Raw genomic sequence first — 6,000 nt, forward strand, 5'->3', positions numbered from 1 at the left:
TTCCAGTCAGGTGCTTGTACGATGGGGGCAGTTATCAGGGCTTTCTTTATCTCGTTAAAAGATTTTACGCATTCTAGTGTGAAGTCGAATTTAACTTCTTTACAGAGGAGGGAGGTGAGAGGTCTAGCGATTTTGCTAAAATCTTGTATGAACCTCCTACAGAAACCGGCATGCCCAAGAAAACTTCTCACGTAACGTTCTTAAGTGCAGGCAGGCAGGTCATTACCTCAATCTTTGCCCGATCCACTTCTATACCAGCAGCGGACACTTTATGTCCTAGGACGATTCCATCGTTAACTATAAAGTGGCATTTTTCCCAATCTAGAAAGAGGTTCTTTTCTTCACGTCTTGCCAGAACTTTACATAGGTTATCGAGACAGTTTTTGAAACTGGATCCATACACAGAGAAATCGTCCATAAAAACTTCCATGAAGTCCTCAATCATGTCTGTGAAGATTGACATCATGCAACGTTGGAAAGTGGCTGGAGCATTACAAAGACTGAAAGGCATTCTGCGATATGCGAATGTTCCGTAAGGGCATGTAAAAGTTTTCTTTTCTTGATCGTCAGGATGTATAGGGAATTGGAATAATCCGGAGTAACCGTCAAGAAAAAAAAATATTGGTGGTTTGCCAATCTTTCTAACATTTGATCAATGAAGGGTAAAGGGAAGTGATCTTTCCTTGTGGCTGCGTTCAAGTTCCTATAGTCGATACACTTCCGATGTCCGATGACAGTTAACTTTGGGATGAGTTTCTTTTTTTATCATTCTTTACCACAGTGATTCCGCCCTTTTTTGGTACGACATGCACGGGGTTAACCCAATTGCTATCTGAAATCGGGTAAATGACACCGACATCTAAAAGTTTGATTATTTCCTTTTTTAACAAATTCTTTTAAGTTTGGGTTTAGCGGCCTTTGGTGTTCCACTGACGATTTTGAATCGTCTTCTAGGTGAATCCGGTGCATGCACAGATCTGGAGAGATACCAGGAATATCATCGACAGACTATCCGAGGGCTTTCCTATATTTTTGCAGCTTGTTTAATAACAACACAAGTTCTCCGTTGGTAAGGTTGGCGTTCACGATGACGGGGTATTAATCTTTATAGAGATAAGCATATGTGAGTCCAGCAGGTAGTTGCTTTAACTCAATCTTTGGTGCTTTTTCGGGATCCCAATCTTCTAAAGAAGATGATTGCTGATCGAAAACTTTTTTAAAATATCTATCAACGTTGATTTCCGAAACGTCATCCCTTATGTCATCAACATTTTCTACTTCCATACTTTTGCGTCCATCAATCGTGTGTATTCCTCAGCTCTGCTGTCAACACTGGACGTAAGTACTTTCTCCAGGAGATCATCTGAGCACAAATATATGAAAGATTCTTCAGCCAACTCAGAGATATCATCTACGTTGGAAGTTTGTTTATCGATCAAGGGTCGTCTAATCAGCTTTTCCATGTCGAAGGTCATCGGAATGTTTCCAATGCTTAGACATATCCTACCTTCCTTGACATTGATGATAGCACAAGCTGTAGCTAGGAATGGTCTACCTAAAATGACGGGATCTTTCTGTTCATTTTGGTATTTCAGAACAACGAAATCCGTAGGTACGTGACAGTTGTTAATTTTTATTCGCATGTCGTCAAGTACCCCTCAGGTATTCTAACGGATCTGTCGGCAAGAACTAAAGTTATTTTGGTAGGCTTGAACTTGTCGTATCCCGGGGATATCGCGACAGAATGCGACATAAGGTTCACGCTGGAACCTAAATCACAGAGGATCGAGGAAATCTCTTGTGTCGTATATTGCAATCTAGAACAAAACTGCCCGGATCAGGTCTCTTAACCGGGGTTTCGCCTTGGATTATTGCACTTACATCCTCTGAAACCATCATGACGCTGTGTTTTGTTTTGATGAGATCAATATATAGGAAGAGAAAGACATGAGGAGTTGAGTATGATGAAAAGGCCGTACATGGCGTAGTAATACTAGTTACCCGAGTAACTTACAAAGGGCAAACCCAAGTTACCCTAGTAATATTAGTATAGTAGTTATACTAGTTACCCGGGTAACTTTGGAAGAAGAAGAGAAGCCATATTCCCTTAGCTGACCGTTGCAAGGGAAGAGGAGGCGCATGTGACAGGCTGGAGAAGAGCTGGATAAAGCAAAAGGAGCTTTATTGACCAGGAAGAAGCTCATTGGATGGTTTGAATTAAAGCAAACCTTATCTCTTGTAATAGTGCCACTTTATGAAACCTTCATCCTAGTGTTGCCTCCTCATATATATTGTAAGCTCTGATCAGATTAATAATTAAGAAGTATGGGATTATCTCTCTAGACTCTCTCTCTCTTGTTCATGATGATTCTTAAATACTCTTAAACATGATTACTACCTAATCTCTCTACAAATCTCCCATTAACCTTCTCTAATCTACCTTTAATCTCTCAGTACCTACTCTATTCTCTAAAATCATATGGTATCAGAGCCAGGTTGGCTTTGGTATTGAGAAACCTCGTTCCATTTCTTTCTTTCTCTAGCTCGTGTGTCCTTGTGTTCTTGCTCTTGTGTTCTTGAGGATTTCGTGAAGCTGTGTGATAAAGTTGAGTCCTGTGGTGCTATCCTTTGAGTTCGTGTGTTCTTGAAGTCTGGTACTGTGTGTTCTTCAGCTGAGTTGCAAGTTTGAAGCTTTCTGGCCATTTCTGGTTCAAGCAAGAGAAGATGGAGGGAAACAACTTCAGCAAGCTAGTTACTGTCCCGGTTGCGTTGAAGGGTTGTTCAAACTACCTCTTGTGGTCTAGATTGGTGAAGACTGCCATTGGAAGGCTAGGGCTGTGGAGCCACATCACTGATGATGGTTCGAAGCCAGTGGCCAAAGAAACTGAAGAAGGTGAAGAGGAAAAGACTCTCACCAAAGTTGAAGCCAAGAAGTGGGTACAAGAAGACTTGATGGTGCTCTCTGTGCTGCAAGGATCTCTTGATGTTCCTCTTCTTGAAGCTTACAGCTACTGTGAGACTCCCAAACACTTGTGGGAGACCCTCTCAAAGACGTTTGGAAACGTCTCCAACATCAGCCGTGTGTTTGAGCTGAAGAGAGTCATTAACTCCATGAAGCAAGATAGAGGAGAGCTCACCAAACACATGGGAAAGTTTGGATCATTATGGTCTGAACTTGAAAGTCTAAGACCTAACAACACTGATCAAGCAGCTCTTATGGAAAGAAGAGAACAAGATCAAGTGTTTGGGTTGTTGATGACATTGGATCCTTGCTACAAGGATGTCATCAAACACATCTTGAGATCGCCTAACCTACCATCCATGGAGAAAGTATGCGCACAACTTCAGAAGGAGGAGGGATCTCTTGGCATGTTTGGAAGCAAGGGTGAGCTTACTATGGCTCATCAAGCTGAAGGAATGCAAGCAAACAAGGCTGCATACAGAGGCTCTGGAAGGAAGTATGAAAAGTATGAGGAAAGCTGTGAGCATTGCAAGAGGACATGTCACAAGAAGAGTGAGTGTTGGATCCTACATCCTCACCTCAGGCCACGCGGAGTCAACAAGGATAGGGAAGCAAAGGCTCATCTTTCTGCTGAAGCAAATGGTGTTGATTCATCCAGAGCTAGCTCAGGCGCTAAGGTGGGTGAAAGTGAAGGTAGAGCCTTGGCGTCTCATCAACGGATTGGAAAGGGTATGGATAAGGAGGTGTTCAAGAGAGCTGATCTTGAAGCCTTCTTCAAAGCTCTTAAGGAGTCTGGTAACACCCTCGGAAATACCCTTGGATACTCATATGCTGCTCATACATTGCCTAGTAATACTGATAAATTACTAGACATTTTTAAAAGCTCTTACACTGCTGCTAGTAATCCTAATAATACAAATAACTTACTAGATATTTTTAAAAGCGCCTACACTACTGCTAGTGAGCCTCGTATAACTAGTAAAATGTTTGGATTACTAGGAAACCTGATAAAACAAAATGAACTATCAAGGACTGATATTACTAGAAACATGCATAAACCTTTGATCATTGATTCTGGTGCATCTCATCATATGATTAGTGATAATAACCTGATTAAAGACATAGAACTGGTCATGGACATGTTATGTGATACCACTCAAATTACCTAAGGAGTGTTACTCTCATCAAAAGAGATTCAGATGTAGTACTTAGGGATCGAATCCACAAGGAGCTAGGGAACAATTAAATCTAGTGTTTATTAATTCTAAGAGTTGTAAATGTTTAAATGAAATAAATATAGTAACAAGCGAAGTAAATAGTAAATGTAACTTGATTGGAAATGATATTAGATGCAAAGCCACTATTCAAGTGTTGGAGATTATAATATCTATAGATGCCTATTTGTTGCATGCATGATATGTTAGAGCTCAATCGCTTAACTCAGTGATCAGCTGTCGCACTGGTTAACAGGCTAGATCTCGTGTCTCAGCAGTTAGTATGTTGACAACGAAAGAGTGTCGATCGACAGTCCTATTGGGACGTCGACCGATACACCTTTGCCTAGGTCGACCGATGGTCAGTTAAGGACATCGATCGACGGGTTCTAGCCAGGCCTATGCCCGAGTATGATATGCCCTATTAAGATACTAAATTGGCGGTTAGCCCTCTCTAGCAGTCCTAATATGATTGATAGATGTCAGGATGGGATAACAAGGGTGCTTGAGTATGCAATCCTATGATCAAGTTCTAGTTAGCAAGGCTAAAACAAGCAATAAAAACAAATCTATCATGAATATCACAACAAGGCAGATCTATTGTTTGGGGCTAATCCCACAAACCTATCTGAACCCTAGATCTAATAAATGAACTACTCAGACATAGCAAAGCAATTCATAACAATGAAGAAATGGGAATTCATAGTATAGATGAAAAGAAATGAAAACAAGGAGTTCCAATCACAAGTGATCTTCTCTCCAAAACTCTCTCTTCTCTCTCAAAGTAAAACTGTAACATAAAGCTCTCTTCTGCCGTCAAAACACTTAGGCGGTATATAATCTACTAGGTTAAAAACTCGTCAGGGCATTTTCGTAATTTTACTTGGACTTGGGCTTCAAGTCCGCTGGATCCAAAATATCGCATGTCCAATGTCTCGACATCGATCGATGGTACTTGTGTACATCGATCGATATTAATCTTCATCTGTCGAGGCATCTCTTGGTGTCGATCGACAGCACTGATGCGCATCGATCGATTGTTCTTCCTCTCGTCGACCTCTACATGGTCAGCTCGGATGAAATGTCCTTTAAGCTCCAAAAGGCTCCAAAGTCATAGCTTCACTCCAAAATGCACCTGAACCTGAAAACATACCTAGAAGAGTAGAAAACATAGATATATATATAGTAAAACACCTATATACCATGGATGAAAACGGGTCAAATCCAAGGTATATCAACTCCCCAGACTTACCATTTTGCTTGTCCTCAAGCAAAACATACAGGCAGTCTCTCTGAAAGAGGTTTGAAAATATTAGGGACTACAGATTTTAAAGCATAGAAATCTTTTCCTCAACAATTTTGCAACCACATCTAAAAAGTCCTAATCATAGAAGCACACTATGCAATATCCTAGCTTAGCAACCATTTCTAACATAACACAACTCATCAATTCACGTCTGACATCCCCTCTACTGACTTCATTTCTTAGCATAAATATAAAGTGAATGCTTTACCTTGGAGGTATCGATCATAGGATGCAAGGAATTCAGACAAATATCTGGAGCTGCAGGTAAAAGTTAGTTCCTAATTTCTCTCTCTAATTTTCTCTCTTGAGTCAAAGTCTGCTTCCATTGCAGGATCAGTGACCAAGATTGGACAGGCTTCCATGAATCAAAACTTAATGGTGGTTGCCACCAAGCTCTGTTCACTTCTTTTAGACCTATATCCAAAAGTTCTTTGCGAAAGCGAGCCTTGAAGATTGCCGCCTCCAAGTCCTGTTTCGAACTCTTATATTGGAGTCTTTATGAATCAAGCCTTAATGGT

This window comes from Brassica rapa, unplaced genomic scaffold (assembly GCF_000309985.2).
Source record: "Brassica rapa cultivar Chiifu-401-42 unplaced genomic scaffold, CAAS_Brap_v3.01 Scaffold0008, whole genome shotgun sequence".
Classification (NCBI taxonomy): Eukaryota; Viridiplantae; Streptophyta; class Magnoliopsida; order Brassicales; family Brassicaceae; genus Brassica; species Brassica rapa.